Below are 19,942 nucleotides of genomic sequence, written 5' to 3' on the forward strand. Positions count from 1 at the left end.
AATCCTTGTGCGTCGGTTATTAACATCAACACAATGAGCGTCAACTTCTTTTGTTAGTGACTAATGTTTAATCACGAGCCGCAACTGCAATGTGACAACTAACCTTGAGGTTATTATCAAGGTCAATCAATAGAATGCGAGTGACTGAGTTCAGATAATTATTAAAGGGCGTTAAACCTAAAGAAAGATTGTTTTTCCAAGTCTCACTTTTCCCCATTATCCCTAAATTTATTCTCCATCAAATTCCTTTACTTCAATCAGTTTTACTTTTATTGTCAGCCTTTCTATATATTGTTGACATTCATTATGTCGCTTATTTATTTGAAATACTGACATCTTTGTAGTTAGTAAGTAAGTCATTTATATTTATATTTATAGAGCACTTTTCTAGACCAGGGTCACAAAGCGCTTAAACAATCAATTATAGGTCATTCTTACTTTCTTAACCAACCATAGAGCGGGCCACATAAAACAAATCATCGGGCCAGGTTTAGCACTTGGACCTTGAGTTTGATTCGTGTTATTTAGGGGTTAACAAGTACGATTGGTTTCAGAGGTTTAAGATTTTTAAATCCTGGAAGTTGCATAGCTTTTACACAAAGACTTTTTTTTTTACAAAATGATCCAGAAAAATAACACACTGGTACTTTTTTTTGTTGTAAATATTGTCATTTTTTTGTGTAAACTGTATATTTTTGTGAAATAACAAGTCTTATATTTGTATTGTTTTATTATTTAAGTATTTTTATTCAATTATTTTCTTGCTTATTGTATTTTTTCCCCCCTGATGATGCTGTAACCACAATTCCCCCTTGTGGGACTAATAAAGAAAAACTGGCTCCTTTCTTAGTGCTTTTAGTCTTTTATATATCTTTTTTTTTCATGGAATAAACTTATCTTACATATAAATCTTTGTAAAGTACATGAGTACTAATTCATGTACTTATTTGTTATCAGACGGAATCCTTGTGCATCATTTATCAACAACAACACAACGAGTGTCAACTTCTTTTGTTAGTGTCAATGTGACGATTCACCTTGAGGTTAATATCAAGGTCATTCACGAGAATGCAAGTGAATCAGTTCAGATAAATATTAAATGGCTTTAAACCTGAAGAAAGCTTGTTTTGTTGATGAAATGCACGTGAAAAATGTTAAATAAGTCTAGCAGTGCACGTTTAAAAAATAAATAAAGTCTCTGCTTCTGCTTGGTTTTAATGGTCGACTGAAGCTGAAGCTGAAAATCATCATAATGAGAGAGAATGAGATCCACGTAGAAAAGGAAGGTTAATCAGGTGAGGAGGAAGACAGAGATGGGGAGCACAAGAACACAAAAAGTAGACGACAGGAAGGGAAGGCAAAGAGGGGGATGAAGGGAGAGATTCCTCCGCATATCGGATTTTCTTGGATGAAATTCATCAGAGCAACCGAGCGTATGAGAGGAATAGACGAAGGCGCCGAAGAGGGATGTAGGCAAAAATAGTGGAGGAATCTTCTGCCTATAAGTCTTTATGAAGGTTTTTGCTTCTCTATGTTTGTTTGTTCAGTCATGGGTGTGACTATTTACTGAAAATTGACGTGTGTTTGAAGAAGAAGTGATAAAATCCTTTTTTTTGTGGCCTACATGTACTGAAAATACATCTTTAATTAAATTGATTTCAATTGACCTTTCTAGACCAGGGTCACAAAGGGCTAGAACAATCAAAAACAATATATAGTTAAAATATATACTTTAAAAGATCAGGACACACAAGACAAACACAGGAGTCCCATAAAATCAGGGAAAAGCACTATTAAGAATGTCTTAAGATGATTCTTGAAGGAGTCAGTAGATCATCAAACACAGAGAGAGAAGAATATCGTTCCAAAGCTTAGGAGCAACAGCCTTGAAGGATTTCTCTCCTCTGGTCCTGAAGCGTGTTCAGGAACCATCAGAAGATTCTGATCCACAGACCTCAGAGCCCAAGCTGGGGTGTAAGGCTGGATCAGATCACTGATGGAAGGAGAAGTCTGACCATGAATAGATCTGAAAGTAAGAACCAGAATTTTAAAATTGATCTTGAAAGAAACTGGAAGCCAGTGAAGACTTTTAAGGATCGGAGAAATGCAAGTTCTTCTACTAGAACAGGTCAGAATCCTCGCTGCAGAGTTTTGTATGAACTGCAGGCGAGACAGATACTTCTTGTTTAGACATGAAAATAAACTGTTAAAAGCACTTCTTTGGCGAAAGCTCAAAGTAGCCTAGCATACACCAAAAGTTTGCTACAACATTCTTTTAAAACTAATCATTATATTTGTTGTTTTTGATGGTTTGTTTGTCACTTTTTCAACAGGTCGGCAGTTGACACTGCATTTTAAACATTTCATGATTTGAGTTTTACATCTCTGAACTAAGATAATCTGGCAAAATCCAATGTATTCAAGATTTAAATAAAGACTAATATTAAAAAATACAAATAAGTGTAATGTTTAAGCAGATTTTTATCATAAGACGAAAAAAGATTGATTATGTAATAAATAAAATATTAAATACCATTAATAGCAACAACAACAGTGTCCTATCTTTGAACATGGAAAACATAATAATAATTTGTGAAAAAGCAAATTGTATTTAATTTAACAGGCCGCTAAAACATCATAGTGTTTACAAATAAATATATAACTTCTAAATATAAAAATACAATATCAACAGAGGTCAGATTGTTTAGAGGTCAAACTGTCCATCATAGGAAGGAGACTTCTGCGATAATAGTGTTAGTTTGGTTGATAAACACAATGGAAAAAAGGCACATTTGTGAAGGAAAAGGGTGGGAATGTGACAGAGCGGCGATAAGCGAACGAAGCGTTGTGTGTCAGGACTGTGTGTGTCTCTGTGCTCGTGTCCCCGGGCTCTGGCAAACATTAGCTGCATTAAGTGAGCCGACAGGTCCCTCCCATTACCACCACTGGTGGCCCAGCAATGGAGAGATGGTGGTTAGAAAAGAAAGAAGGATGAAAAGCAATCGTGAGACTTCTACTTTCTAAAATCCTGCATCCTTTTCCTCGACTCACGTCTCTGCGCGAACCATCGTCTGTTGACTCAGGTAATCTCGGTCCAGCACGACGTGTACCGAGCGAACAATTCAGGTGATGAAACAAACAAACGCAGCGTTTATGATGTACACGTGTGCGATCGGAGGCAGCTGCACAAACAAACACACAAAAATACTCCACATAAATATGTCAACTTACTAGAGTGAAAATAGGAAAACTCTGCCAAGGAAGTCATTTAGGGAAATTCTGATAAGAATCACATTCTTTGGAGGGTGATCTGAACTACCATCTGGATCCATGAATGTGTTGAAGTATTCATCACTCTGTGTGGAGAGAGCTACAGTTTGGTTTACTTACTTTTCCGCTCCTACTGTAAGAGTTAGAGGGACATAGAGTTAAAATAAATGTAAGGATACATTTTATAATAGTATTGTGTTTATATAAATGGTTCTACTTTGTGTAAAATATGAATATAATTTGTGGATTAGTTATATAAAAGCTCTTCAAAAGGGGGTATATACACCTCACGCCACCCCAAAAAAAGCATTTTTCTACAACTATTAGATCAATAATCTGAGATACATTTTTAGTATTTGAAATATCATCACCAGTCAGAAGGCAGCAGTTCTGGGGTAAATGGATTTTGCTTTCGGACGAATACTAGTAAAATCGTAAAGTCTAGTTTTGGAGAAGCTTATTATTATGGGTTGTGACAGAATTGTTACAAAATATCAATACACTTAAATATCGCAGCATTTTCCCCATGATACTGTATTAAACAGCAATGTATCGATCCTTTTTCATTCATTTAATTTCATTTGTATTTTTGGATTAAACATCTGGCCTTTAGATGGCAGTATTCATTACGTCCTATTCAGCTAATTCAGGGACAAAAGATCTTGTGAGATCCCAGAGATGACTGAGCATGAGAGGATACTGTCAACTCCAGGAGCATTTTTAAAGCTGATGTTTGGACATATTTTGTTTTTTTAAAACAAATGAAAGCACTTAGGACTTCGTCAAGAGTCATGTGGTCTGTAAATTCTGCAACACCAGAGTCAAGTACTCGACAATACTACAAATATATCCTTGTTACTGCAGTATTACAATATATTGCAAAACCTTGCCCTTGTATCGTGATACGTATTGCCATGTTCTTACCCCTAATGTCTTACTATGGTTAACAATTGTTTGGCTACACAAACAAACATCACTTAAACTTACAAATATGAATCATATTTGGATTAACAAATATATATATTTTTTAAAACAAGCAAGAAGACAAATATCAAATCTTTCCAGAAGTTTGAACAAACCCAGAGAAAAAATAAATAAATAAATAATTTTGACTATCTTGATCTGTTGTATGAGAGAAATGTGAGTTCTTCTACTAGAGCGGGTCAGAATTCTCGCTGCAGAGTTTTGTATTAACTGCAGGCGAGACAGATCCTTCTTGTTTAGACATGAAAATAAACTGTTATAAGTACTTCTTAGGCTAAAGCTCAAAGTAGCCTAGCATACACCAAAAGTCTGAGCCAACATTCTTTCGACACTAGTTATTATAATTGTTGTTTTTGTTTGTTTGTCACTTTTTCAAAAGGTCTGCAGTTGACGCTGCATTTTCAACATTTTGTGATTCAAGTTGTACGTCTTTTAACTAAAATAATCCGGCAAAATCCAAAAAACTGCATTTGTTAAATTGTATTTAAGAGATGAAATACTCCTGATAGTGTGTTGATAGGATCATTGTGTGACATACATCGTGACTTCACCTCTTAAATATTGATTTTAATTGTCTCGGGGGTGGAGGGTTAAAGACCAGGAGTCGACGCTGGCCTTCAATTATTCAAACCATACTTCCACTACCACAGATATTAGTCCCAGAGGTTGAACGTCTGATACACTTCATATGTTTTCCTCTCGGCGGCGAGGGATCCTTCCCACGGACAAACGCACAACGCGGCAGCAACGCACACATGAGTCAACACACACAAGTCAGGTGGGAGGTCAGACTGAGTGCTCTGCAGGGAGGCTCCGGGTCGACTTCCCTGACCCGAGCCGTGGTTAATGATGAGGGGATGAATGAAGGAGGACGTCAGGATGAAGTTGTGTAGTAGTTGTAGCGGATGAGTGTGCGATAGAGAAGACGAGAAAATCGTTGAAAGACGGCAACACAAGAGGTTCTTGACCTCTGGCTATAGTGTGTCATTATCATGGAGGCAGGGGGGAGAAGAAGAAGAAGAAGAAGTGCATGAGGAAGGGAAGATAAGTGTGTTAGTGAAGACGTCTTTCCCTCAGATGTGACCGTCTGCGAGAGTGCACGCACCACAGTGTGTTTGTGTGTAATCTCCCTGGGCAAATCCCTCTTTAGCCGAGGCAGGAAAGAATGGAGAAGAAAAGGAAAAGCCATCTTTATTCAAATCCAATTGCGGGCTGGAAGAAATGGAGGAGGTGGAGGAGGAGAGAAAGATGTTGTAATTTGTCTGAGGGATAACACGAAGTGCTGGCAGACCATGAGTGCAGACTTTTTTGTATGCGCGTGTGTGTTGTGTGTGTGTGTGTGCTGTTGTGTGTACTTGTCACGGCTTAACCTCATGAATCCGAAGCATAACAATATCAATGACAGCCTCTCTGTTGCAACACTAGAATAGAAAATCAGTCATTCTCACTCGTAAATGATACGCATTCAAAACACTGGACTAATGAAAATGTATGAAAGAAATTGCTTTGTGCATTTATTTTCATTAGCTTCTATATATATATATATATAAGTATATGTTATAAATGTAACATTTTAATTGTTGATTTATTTTTATTTTTTCTATTAAAATTCAATTGAATCATTTCTATAATGAAAGATTTAATTTGTTCGTTTTTTTAACTTGATCATGAGTTAATATGGCGTCAAATGACATCACATGTTCGGTGGTACATTATAGCAACATTTTTAATATTGAATTTAAGGCTACAAATAAAAAAATATTGAATTGAGAAATGTTATTTTTCGATTATTGAATTAGAGTATGAAACTGTGTGTGTAAAATAAATCACTCATTTTGAAAATAGTCTAATATTTAATTCAATTATTCAATTTTTTTAAAATAAATTCTACCTTTTAATAAAGAAATAACTGAATTCAATAAAAACTAAATCAACCTTCAATTAAATGTATTTATATAAAAATAATAATCCAATGCTAAACCCCCCCCCCGACCACAATTCAATAGCATAATCATTTTTAAATGTTAAATCTTCCATATTCTGATGCCACTGATATACCTCCATAGGAATCACCTTATATCCTTATAGGTCATTTTAACACTCAAATATTCTGAAATAATTTCCGTCTTTCTAAACCCAGTGTTGAAGCCACGTTCACAGCCGCTCACCATCAGTGCGTAACAACGGCCCGGAGGGCGACTGACGAGAACCGTGTTTACACCAGAGTCACCCCGACTTTACAGTCGTCCGGTTGAACGTATAATCGATTTGACCATAAGTGTTCTATAAACAAACATTCTAACACATTTTTCTTTACGCCGGCTCATTACGAGGAGCAGGACTGACCCAGAAACCTCTGAGGCGGGTCACAGCATCAGGGTAGACCCTGGTTGTAGATCTCAGTGAGATCTCAGAGTATCTAAGAAGATCTCGGAGTAAGAAAAACACTAGATCAAGTCTGAACATTCCTCTTATCGCTTAGATCCTGACCAGCTATGGGTTTGGAATTGTCCTGGAAATGATGAGAAAATAATCCCAATACTACATTATTGTTATGAAAGTAGTTAATTTGATTTAAAAAACTATTTTCACCCTCGATGATAAAAGGTTTAAGGAGGAGAAAAATGGTATTTTTTTGCAGAATCCCTGCGCTTGCGTTTGATGTAATGTGACCACGCAGCGGAGGAACACATATCTGCTCGGAGGGGGTTAAGAGGTTAGGACAGAAGAGTCAGTTACATGTCAGCGTGAAACAAGATCAGTGTCATTCTGCGTCACCGTGAGTGACAGCAATACGACTCACGCGTCTGCACACATCCAGCGGAGTTGGGAGTGCACGTGGCAGCGCACACACAGGTGCCCGATGGCTTTATTGTGACACGCGACATACACTCCACATCGCTCCGAATAAACGGCGACGGAAACTTTGCAGATGAACACAGATTCCATCCTCGGTTTCAACAACATCTGTGTCGGATGTCGACGTCGTCACTTGAAAGTGCTACTAAAGTATGAAGAACTACGACGATAATCTTGAACGAATTCAATAGGAAACATCCAGATTTTCAACATACATTAAGACTGAATATTCCTCCAGCTCACAGCCTACTTGTTTACTTCTTTTTTTTTAATTGAAAAGACAATTTTGACGCTCAGAGGTGAGGGTACAAAACCACTAGCCCACCTGTAACATTTGTAGTAATGTAGTAAAGTCTATTTATTTCTTGGATTTTATTGTATGTTGTGTTTAATAAAGTCCATTTTTATAAGCTAGTTATGAATGGAATATGTTCCCTATAAATGAATAATGAAAGATTCAAAGCCTTCATAAATAAACCTCAAAACACAACTAATCGTTTGTCCTTTGATCCACTCTTTATCATCTAAATACCAACATTTATTTCTGAGTGATTTCGACGACATAATGTTCTTTGCGGAGAAGACAGAGTTGACCTGACTTGTGAGCCACAAATGACCCCAAGAAAACTAAAGAAATAATCCCATAATAGATCCCATTTAGAAAATAATTTGCATCTTCAATAAATGCCGAAGCCTCCTGCTCGAGATGAAGAAAAAGAACAAGCTGTGGCCGCTCGCATGATTTGTCATTTTTCGAGGAAAGGGAACATTATTTCATTCACAATGGAGGAGAGGCAATTTCTCAGCGAACAAAACTACGTCTCACTGAATAGATGCTTCAACAGGTGAAAGTATTTCTGAGGCGGCGACGCAGGATCCGTCAATATATTTTACAGTCATAAAAAGCAACAGTCAAATCCATCCTGTTTGTTATACAATGGATGAAAATGATGAAAACACAACAAATAAGACGATTGACAAAGAGATATTGTCTTTTTTTTTGGATTCAAACCCATTTACTGGTTAAAAGGATTGTTTAGATCTACTTGTTAGTATAAAGAGTTTTTATTGTAGACCCCGTCCACAGTATGAAGAACATCTCTTCCATGATTACATGTTTCACAAACGTTTTCTTTCTCACAAAGGCACTCGCTGCCCATTAGGATTGTGTATGTGAGAGAATCTGTCATACAATACGCATCACAATACAATGGCAACGATACAATACGGTATATTGCGATATATTGCGACACCGATACCAAAATATGTCCAAACATCAGCTTTAACAACTGCAGGAGGGTAATGTATCCTCTCGTCCCCAGTCCTTGCCAAGAACTCCGCTGGATTTCCTCATTCCCTTTGCTGTGGAGGATGATATGACTGCTCCCATCTTTTTTTTTGTCAGAAGTTTAATTGCAACACAAAAAATTGCGGTAAATGTTCATGTTATGTGAAATGTAAATATAAACAATAAAAGAAAAATGTCAAGAAACCTAAAATTGTAAGCCAAAAAATAGTAAAATTGAAATTAAATTGATTCAGGGCTGTTTTTAAATTGATACGGTATTAAAGTTTGTCTTTATTCTCTTACACAATACTACTGCCCATCACAGTGCATTCTTATTCTTCTCTGACCTCAAGGTCAAGACTGTTTAGAGTTGAAACTGAGAGGGAAATACATTTTTGGTGAAGCATGTTTTAGTTATTTGGAATGTTTACCTTGTAAACTTAAAATATTTTCAGATTTTATGGCGAGTCTAGTTCGGAAAGTCCTGTTTCTACCCACAGTAGAGTCCAGAGTGTCTCTCGCCTCATGCCCTAACAAGCTGGGATAGGCTTTAGCCGCCCCTGCCTCCACGACAAGGGACGGAAATGAAAGAATGTTGTTTAAATGTATCCCCATTATAACTTGGAGAAATGGACGGTATAGAGGTGACGAGGTATTTACGTTGAATTGGATCATCCCTCCTTGGATGGACCCTCGGGTTTTCCGGTGATGAACTGAGAGCTTTTTTATGTTTCCTCCTCTGCCTCGACCCTTGTATCGGCGATGAGTTGAAGAATGAAGAGGCGGAGCATCATGGGGGGGTGAGGGGGGGGATCAGGAATGTTAGCCCCACAGTAGCACTTAAAGGAAAGTCTGCATTATTGATGAGCAGACAAAGTGAAACATTTATTTATCGTCAAGGTTGGGTTGAAGCAAAGTCGATCCCTGCAGAGATTTGGGGTCGCGAGTAAAGCGGAGAGGAAAGACTGATGTGTGTTGGAGTGGAGGACCGTTTGTACATCGCGAGTCAAAGATGTGTAAACTGTCTTCTTCCTCTGGGCTCGAGGATCAAGATCAGGGCCGGAGAATTATTTATGAGTCATAAACAGACACGTATGTTTAACTTGTCAATATACTGGAGCTCAGGTGCGTCCACAGCTGGTATCGTGCCCCCCCGGGAAGAACGCCCATGTACTTCCTGATCATCTCACATTGGGATCACGGATTAATGATAATATGGAAGTAGATCATGGTCATCAGAATATTAAATGGTTGGATTGAACAATTCAAATTTTGAATCTGTTTTTAAGCATTTAATTGTTTAAAAATATGAATTAAATAATTATCATATTAAAGGTTGATTTTTTATTTTATAATTGAAAGAATAAAGTTTTCTAAAATCAGTATTTTCATTTAGGTTTCAATTTCAATGTAATTTTTTGTATAATAGCGCCACAATACAATACCAAAACAGGATGATGGATCAGTCACGTGATCGTCTGCTCGTCGCTTGATTGGCTGAAAGTTCGACCAAGTAGGCCGGTACTCTTTTGGTATTCTCGGCTCGCACTATTATACCAACATTTTTATATTGAATTTAAAAGGCTACGAATTAAAAAAAAAAGGTTGATTTAAGATGTTTTTTTAATTATTGTAATTAGAATTATGTTAAAAAATAAACGTCATTCATATTGAAAATGTGCAGATTTTTAAAATTTAAATACGAAAAAAAGTCAAACTTTTAATATTGTGGATTCAGTTACTCAAAGTAATTCAATTATTTAAAAAAAAAAACATATTTAATTAATAAATTCAGTTAAAACATTTGAGACGTTAATCCAACAATTCAATAATCACTGATATACGTCCACAAAGTAAAAGCAGTATTTGCTAAAGAGATAAACATCTTTCGAACACACACACCGTTTTGAAACATAAGCACGATTTTATTCACCGACTCAATTAAACACCGAATTTCCGCTCACAATTCTTGTCAAACAGGGATTCCAGACTAATTTTACCAGGTATAATGGAGCCTACTTACGTCGCCATAGTGATTAAACTGTGTTTGAGGATCAACCCGTCACCCGTCACAACGGCGAGGAACCTTTCACTGTTTAGGTGCAATATTTGGATTAACCACGGCGGGCTTGTGCTGTGACTGATGGATTTGTAGTGAAGCTATTTGAGCATGGAAGCATGAATGGTGTCATTTAATGGTTATACATTGTGTGTGCATGCACGTGGGTCGGTGCGTCTTTTGCTGTGTGTACGCGTCCGTGTGCGTATAGGGGAGGCCGTTGGGGGATAAGCACTCAATAACAACTGACACTGAGCTGCCCTCTGCTCTCGCTCACACAAAGGACTATGATTATATTACTGTTTGACTGGCTCACCCTCCCTCCGTCTCCCCCCGTCATACCCTACACTGCCAAGCCCTCTGTGCACTCAACGGCTAAGATAATTACCACTATTGTGTGTAACACACACACACGTATTCCCATGCAAAGTGTGCCACGTGCTTGCCAGCTCCCCCATCTGTCCTCTACACTCCCTCTCCCTCTTTTCCTGGTTTGGTTTCCTGCATCCACCGCCATTGGTTATTTTGGCAGGAAAAAAGGGAATCCGGAACACAGGAAAAATATTGGAGTCATAAATAAAGACTTTTTACTACTGAGTTTTTTACTCATTGTCATCGTGAAACATTGTGTCATAATGCCACGTCAGAAAAAATGCATCACTAGTGTGACTATGATGTGTTTCCATTGAGCAGTCGGCGTTGTTTTGTTCTATGAAGTTGAACTCACCGACTGGACCCAAAACCATTTTCTGGTACGTGCTACTACAGGTCTGAAAGCAGGTCCGGAGTGAGTCAGTTTAGCTGCAAAGACAGTTTTTTTTAGTTTGAAAGCCATTTTGTTGGACTACTTTGTACAAATCTCTCTGTGGAAATTAACCATATGAAGAAAAGAGTACAGTAGAGGTACCATTACTTGGTAGTATGATGGCACCGGTTCCGGCATAGATGGTACTACCCATACAGAAAATAAACGGATATTCGGCAATGCGGATCAATACTACGAAGCCTAGCAAATTAATAATTAATACTACGGAGCCTCACGGAGAAGTATGACGGAGCTTTGCGGAGTTATACGACAAAGCATCGTGGAGTAATACAACGGCGCCTTTGCTAAGTAATACGACCGAGCCTTTATGGAGTAATACGACCGAGCCTTTAAGGAGTAATACGACCGAGCCTTTAAGGAGTAATACGACCGAGCCTTTACGGAGTAATACGACCGAGCCTTTAAGGAGTAATACGACCGAGCCTTTAAGGAGTAATACGACCGAGCCTTTACGGAGTAATACGACCGAGCCTTAAAGGAGTAATACGACCGAGCCTTTACGGAGTAATACGACCGAGCCTTAAAGGAGTAATACGACCGAGCCTTTACGGAGTAATACGACCGAGCCTTTAAGGAGTAATACGACCGAGCCTTTACGGAGTAATACGACCGAGCCTTTACGGAGTAATACGACCGAGCCTTTAAGGAGTAATACGACCGAGCCTTTACGGAGTAATACGACCGAGCCTTTAAGGAGTAATACGGCCGAGCCTTTACGGAGTAATACGGCCGAGCCTTTACGGAGTAATACGGCCGAGCCTTTAAGGAGTAATACGGCCGAGCCTTTACGGAGTAATACGGCCGAGCCTTTACGGAGTAATACGACCGAGCCTTTACGGAATAATATGACGGAGCAACACGGAGTAATACGACAGAGCATCCAGGAGTAATACGACGGAGCAACACGGAATAATACTACGGAGAATCCAGGAGTAATACGACGGAGCAACACGGAATAATACTACGGAGCATCCAGGAGTAATACGACGGAGCAACACGGAATAATACTACGGCGCATCCAGGAGTAATACGACGGAGCAACACGGAATAATACTACGGAGCATCCAGGAGTAATACGACGGAGCAACACGGAATAATACTACGGAGCATCCATGAGTAATACGACGGAGCAACACGGAATAATACTACGGCGCATCCAGGAGTAATACAACGGAGCAACACGGAATAATACTACGGAGCTTCCCGGAATAATACTACGGAGCTTCCCGGAATAATACTACGGAGCTTCCCGGAGTAATACTATGGAGCATCCCGGAGTAATACGACGGAGCATCGAGTAAAACTACAATTTCATTTATGACTATTTATTTAGGGATTTCCAGTGCAACTTAAATTCTGATATTTTTCTTTTACAAATTTGTTTAAAATGGAAATAAATGTAAAGTACTTCTCCAAACTCAAAGAAAAGTTTGCATGTTTTCCATTTGTTAAGGATCTTTCCAGGACACCGTTGACGCACCGGGACCACTTCCAAAGTTTAGTATCACAACATGATCTGGAGCTTGTAATCCATGCGTTTGTTTCTTCTCGTCTGGACTATTGTAACAGTTTGTTTTCATGTCTTAACAAGAAGGAGCTGTCTCGCCTGCAGTTGATTCAGAACTCTGCAGCGAGAATTCTGACCTGCTCTAGTAGAAGAACTCACATTTCTCCGGTCCTTAAAACTCTTCACTGGCTTCCAGTTTCTTTCAGGATCAACTTTAAAATTCTGGTTCTTACTTTCAGAGCTATTCATGGTCAGGCTCCTCCTTACATCACTGATCTGATCCAGCCTTACACCCCAGCTCGGGCTCTGAGGTCTGTGGATCAGAATCTACTTATGGTTCCACGCACACGGCTCAGGACCAGAGGAGAGAAATCTTTTCAGGCTGTTGCTCCTAAGCTTTGGAACAATCTTCCTCTCTCTTTGCGCTTGATGGAGTCTACTGACTCCTTTAAGAAACATCTTAAGACGTTTCTATTTGTGCAGGCTTTTCCTTGAATTTCTCGAACTCCTGTGTTGTTCTCGGTGTTGTCTTGATCTTTGAAGTATGTACTGTTTTGAGTATTGTTTTGATTGTTAAAGCGCTTTGTGACCCTGGTCTTGAAAAGCGCTATATAAATATATATTACTTACTTACTTACTTACAAAACCTAAACGATCACTCCCTCATCAAGAAAGGTACTTCTACAAACACCACGAGGATCCAAAGAAGACATCGCGTGGAACGGTGCTACTACGATTGTTCACCTTCTTCAGGATATTCCTCATTTTCCTGCCGTCGCAGGTTAAATATTCATGTGTTTTTCCCGCTCAAGTACTCAAGGAAACTCCTGAGAAATGGCTTTGGTTGCAGAATCACCAGAGTGGCAGGAGTGTGGCTTCAGTGTGGCGGCGCTGTAAGAGAAGGAGCTTTAAGTGGTGAGTGGCTGTGTGTGACAGCGAGCAGGAGGAGGAGGGTGTCGGGTCACAATATGATGTTAGAGTGGTGTTTACACGCCACAGCAAAAGCCACAGACAAATGTAGTCATTAATAGCGGACAAAAAAAAGCCTCCGCAGAATCTCTCTGGTCGACTTTCGGGCCGAGGAACAAGGTGAGCGTTATCTGCAGGTGGAAACCTCAGCAGTGCTTAATTGTTTAACGAGACCTTCATGTCCACCACGAGACCCTCGACACTGAAAATCCATCAATTCCTCGTTGCCGCCGGTTGACAGCTTTGACGACTTGAAGGGGCACCAGAGATGGACGGACGCACTTAAAGGAGGAGAGAGGCTGAGCCGAAAAGAAAAGAAGAGCGACTCCCTCGGCTGCTGCCATGTGGTTTTAGCCATCTGGTGGCAAAGACTAAATTAATTAGCTCCACTCATTACTAGTTTGCAAGAAGCCTGCAGTCTGAACCAGACACCAGCTCCGTGGACCTCGGGAACCTTTTGAAGACAAACTCGACGTCAACAACACAGTGTTACAGGACCGATGTAGTCCATTCTACCGTGTATTTTTGGAATCAAAGTCACATTAGATCTGATGTTGGATATTATCTGTAAGCAATAGATTTATAATATTTAAAGAATATACTTCTTTTTTTTAAATAATAAAAACTTACAAAGATCTGTTGTAAATATGTTGATATTCTTGACCTACTTAAACAGGAAGTTCAAAGAAAACATTGTGTTTAAATGCAGTAATTAAAATCTATAAAGATTTGGGAAGATATTCTTATTATGATAGACATATTAAATGTGTTTATTTTGTCTCAGCGTTTACTTTTCCACGTCATACACAAACGTATGCACTCCATACTCAGACACTTAAATACTCACATATCTTAAAACATTCAATGTTTTTCACCCTTACTTGGAGATTAGGAATTAAAGGTTTGTTGTTTAATTGTTTACCGATTTGGATTCTAATTTTAAAAAATATACGGAGACACAAAGTGCTCATTTTTCACCTAAGACTGACTGTCTGAACCCTGTTTAAATACCACAAAAGAGCAAATTAATCCTAATAAATTGTTTGGAAAAACTGCCTGCTTGAATCATTGGCGTCTGCGAGCGTTTGAAGGATCTGTCGAGGTCACCCATAGAAAACAGTTTCTTTGCAGTAGCCAGCTATTATTCTTTTATTCGAATAACATGGTCTCAATGGCATCATTTTAATCATGAAATACATTTTAGAAAATGCTTAACAATGAGATGAATTTAATTTATAAGAAAATTGTCCATGTTTTTAAAGAGAAATCAATTATTTCTTAATTGTTTGCTAAAGTCTGTTGTGTTCAAAAGACTCCCAGAATACATTTAATTATATTTAAAATGTTAAAACTTCATTTTGCTGCTGTCACGTGTGACAGTTATGGTATAGAAAATATACACTCAAATTCTGATCGTTCATCCTTATTGTCAACACAACCCAGTAACCTTCCTTTTCTGTCTCCTTTTTTTTTTCTTCCCTCCTCTGCTTCTTATCCCACTTATTCCTGCCATCCTAAGGGAGTACTCAGTGCCACCGCAGAGACGACAGATGGGGCTCAACATCTTTCAGCGAGTGAGAGAGAATAGAGGAAGGTTTGCATCCATTATTTACATCACTTGGTATTGGAATATTAATGCTAAAAGCAATCGGGCACCCCTTCATTAAATTAACTGGATATGTCGTAAAAGAGAGAAAAGAGACGGAAAGGATGGGGAGAGGGATACAGTCGGAGAGAGGAGAGAAGGAGCTCATTCTGTTAAATGGGCCCTAAAATTAGTGAAGCAAAAACACCTCCATTAAGAAAGCGGCGTCTCCTCGTGCCCTCCCATCCCTGTTTCGCGACGCTTCCTCTTGGAAACACAAAAATCACTGCTTCGCCCAACGAGTGCCACACCAGGCCCTTTTTCTAAAAAATACGCGTTATTTTCCACAGTTTCTCTTAAGTGCCTGTTCAAAAATTTAAACATGCTTATAGCAGCAGAATGTTATTTTTCGTGCTGTCATTTTCCCTCGAGTCTACTCTTCTGCCGTTTTACTCCGTCTGTCTATCTCCGTTTAAAAAAACAAAACAACATTTGCACCTTTCAAATCACAATTATGAAGGATTGTGTATTAAAAAACATCTCCGGTAGGAAATGAAGATGCAGAAAAAAGGTACAAAAAAAAAGACACATAATCGCCGTTACTCAGGTACGCAGAGTCAGAAAACGAAAAAAGGAAGTGGCTGGTTTCTCTCCTGCACAGCAACACATTGCGTATATGCAGAGCCACTCTTCCCATTAGTGGAACGCTGCTACGCGCTGTTGACTTCTGAAGAGAAATACATACAGTCATGTAGAAGCTGATCAACTACACACATGCACGAGCGCTGTGTGTGTGTGTGTGTGTGTGTGTGTGTGTGTGTGTGTGTGTGTGTGTGTGTGTGTGTGTGTGTGTGTGTGTGTGTGTGTGTGTGTGTGTGTGTGTTTGTGTGTGTGTGTGTGTGTGTGTGTGTGTGCGACTTACATGTAGGCGACTTCTGTGAATGAAAGTCTAACGATGATGATGGCGACTAAAAAGGAAAGTGTGTCATTGGGTATGAAAAATAGGTCACTTCCCATTAGAGGAGCAGTGACAAAAGAAACCATTTAAATTCTAGTGGGGAGTTAGAAAAATAAATTATTGTTTTTTCTTTTCACTCGAACAGTATCTCTGAGAGTTATGATTAAATGAAAATGCATTCAAATGAGAGGGACATTGTTCATATGTTGGATTTATTTTTGTAGTCCATCAAATTTACGACACTATTAGTGATGTTTTATATTTTCGTGTTTGTCTCGTGTTCAGTCGGACCCTGAAGTGGACATCTTATTTTCACATATTTACCTACAGCAATTGATATAGACCCGATGAACTGAAACAACCAGACACTTTAGTATTACATATCATTATTTTTGATCTGACACAATAATGACTTTAAATTACTGAGTTGAAGTTTTTTCTCAGAATTTTTAGGGGAGATAAAGAAAAATGGGATACATTAATAAATATACCCTATTTTAAAAATATCTTATTCATTGTAATTCTAGATAAAAAGCACAGTTAAATGTAATAACCCTAAATGTATTACAATAATAATACAACAATAAAGTTAAAACATGTATATTATTTCATTAACTTTTTATAACTCGTTCAATTTTTCTTCAATTAAAAAATATAATTTCTAGTATAGAGTATAACGCCTGCATTAAAAGTATAAAACTGCATTATGTATAATTTGCTTTATTTGTTCATAGAACTAAAACAAAAAATGTTTTTTTTTTCTTTAAGACAGTCAAGATTGTTCATTTTAGGATTCAAGATATAAATAAATGTAAGTTTATATAATTGTTTTACAAAGTTGTTTGTACAACAAACAGCTTTGTTATTTAGTTATGTATTTGATTGTCTGTCAATAGTTACCATTGTTAGACCTAAAGCTATCTTTACCGTTTTAGTTTTTTTTAAGTGTTTTATTGTATTGGACATGACTGGCCTTTCAGTGGTGGTGTCTGACTTATATAAAGATTGAGGGATTGATAATATATCAGAGAAGTTGCTGAACGGTACACCGTGATGAGTAGGAAAGCAAAAGATAAAAACTCAATTGGACCTTATTGAACATATTGAGATGGTATCATGACAAGTATCCATAAATAGTCATCAAAGCTGTAAACTTAGAATGCGGAAATGGAAAGTCAAACAGTTTCCATAGCGATGGCTGATGAACAAGCAGAGCCATCGTCGGACAGATTTTGTTAGAAGACATTTTGAAATCATGTTTGCTAAATACGTTTCTTCTTCCAGCAGCGAAGAACACACACGTCGGTGCTTTATTATGCACACTCGTCGAAGCATCTCAAAACACATGTTTGGTCTCTACAGCTCTCAGTTTCTGCTGCGGTACAAGATGGTCACAAAAATATATCTAAATTTCTGCGATGTTGACTTGATCTTGAGGATAAAGTCAATCATTTCCATCAGTCAAACTTTTAATGGAGCAACATTGGCCTTGATATAAGGTAAGGTAAGTTAAGGTAAAACTTTATTGATCCCTCAGGAGGTCTCCTTCGGGAAATTGTTTTTTTTCCAATAGCCACAGAAAATACAGCATTATTTTCAAAAATAAATCAAAATAAAATAAGAACAAGAACATAAAGAAAAAGAACAAGATGACACAATCTAAGTCTAAAGATAAAGATAAAGAACATAGATCAAAGAAAAATAACAAAGACAAAGGATACATAGACAACATAACATAACATACAGTAGAACAGAACTTCCAGATACTTTCACTCCACTACTGCCCCCGAACTCAGAATTGTACAATTTAATAGCCCGAGGAATGAATGAGTCCTTGAGTCTATTTGTTTTGCAAATAGACTCAAGGACTCATTCATTCCTGAATATAAGGTTATACATCAACTTGAGGATTACATAAAAAAAGTGTGACCATGCCATGACAATAAATATAACCTAAAAATATTGACTATATTGGGTTGTTTTTTATATGCTTTTTACCTCAAAGCAGCATTACGCACCATTGGAAATATTGTTACTGGCTCCCCCCATTGTCAGAACAGTCTTACTGCAATGTCATGAATTCTCAACTGCGCCATTGCCGCATACTGCATTTTCATTTGTTTACAAAACGTGATAAAGATTCTTGTTGTGTCAGTTTGTTGTTGATTCACTAGTTCATATAAAAACACCGTCTCTGACCCACTGCGGTAAAGCAGTTTGGTGGTCACATGACACTCACAGTCACGCCAGATGGGTCGTCCAGTTACGCAGTGGAAAGGATTGTTTAGGTAACAGCTGGAAAGATCTACTTTCTAGCTCTACTAGATTTTTTTTTAAAGTCTGTGATGAAAGAAAAGCATTTTTAGGCCATAAAAAGCGGAAATTTGTTCTTAAATAAACTACTTTTACATGTTATATTTAGATTTTAAACAGAAAAAAAAGTACAAAATAAAGATAGAAATCATTATCAGCAACAATTATCAGTTTTAAAACATTTCTACTTTACATAATAAGTTTTATAGTTTTACTCCAACTACACAAGAGCCACATAAATACAGGCAAAGAGCTGCCAATTCATACTTTGGCGAGTTGTTCCCAACATGTTTTCTTTCAGGACTGTGCTGAGCTGAAGGACCTCTTGTGAAGGTAAAACACTATTCACACCGACAGACAGGTTGTTGTCTTCGGTAAAGTCATCGATTTATCCAACAGAAATAAACGAGCCATACAGAAGCGACCGTACGTAAAACTTATACATAGAAAAGGCTGTTGTTGTTTCATTGAAACAAGAAAAAAACAGAGTTAAATATCCTTGGAGCCAAAGAATGAAATGTTTTTTTTGCATATTTTACAAGGAAACGTCAAAGTGAGCAAAGTCCCCGCACAATACGAGTTCCTTTCTGAAGGCCCTGCGTCACACCTGCCTCGTAGATGTAGAAATGTAGTCAACAAGGATGAATGAGCTGCAGTGTGAGCACTCAACTGTCAACTTGTGCTTACACACAAAAGAGGTTTCGGTACGAGCGTGTGTGTCCCTGACTCCAGAGACTGTATCAAGGCTGGAGACGTTCCACTGAAACGTATGTAAGAATCAAAAATACATTCTTAACTTTCTCTTTTCACTCTCTGCTTTTTCTTGACTGAATGGAGAAGAATTTTATTATCTATCTACTCTGCGCTTATTAATAATCCTCATTCAATTGTTGGATAAAATAGAATAGCGTTAAGCATTTAAAATGTTGTTATATTATTATAATCTATTCTATAATAATCTTTGTATCCTTTCTTTGTGTTATTTCCTTTGACTATGTTCTTTATATTTGAACGTTGTTCTTTTTTGCACTTTGTTCTTGTTTTTATAAAACTATAGTCTGGTGTGAAATCGAAAAATAGTCTATCTATCGATCTATCTTATTAGTAAAGCTACTAAAACAAACAATTGTCTTCAACATAACCACAGTATTAAGTGGGAGGAGTTTAACACTGCACCTCCCCCCCCCTTACATATAGTGCCAACAAAACAGAGCACTCCCATGATGCATTTCTACACACTGCTCTTTTTAGTGACTGCTAATTGGTCCTTCAACAATGTATTTAGATTTGATGTTGCTATGTCAGAATTGATTGACAGCTGTGT

At 37.9% G+C, this 19,942-nt stretch overlaps 2 protein-coding genes across 2 annotated transcripts in view; both read right to left on the reverse strand.

Annotated features, from left to right (window-relative positions):
- Positions 1 to 19,942, reverse strand: part of dscaml1 (Down syndrome cell adhesion molecule like 1) — a 116,904-nt gene that overhangs the window by 62,799 nt on the left and 34,163 nt on the right. The gene's annotated exons all lie outside the window — the stretch shown is intronic.
- Positions 1 to 19,942, reverse strand: part of tmprss13a (transmembrane serine protease 13a) — a 142,957-nt gene that overhangs the window by 38,874 nt on the left and 84,141 nt on the right. The gene's annotated exons all lie outside the window — the stretch shown is intronic.

This window comes from Callionymus lyra, chromosome 7 (assembly GCF_982586985.1).
Source record: "Callionymus lyra chromosome 7, fCalLyr1.hap1.1, whole genome shotgun sequence".
NCBI lineage: Eukaryota > Metazoa > Chordata > Actinopteri > Syngnathiformes > Callionymidae > Callionymus > Callionymus lyra.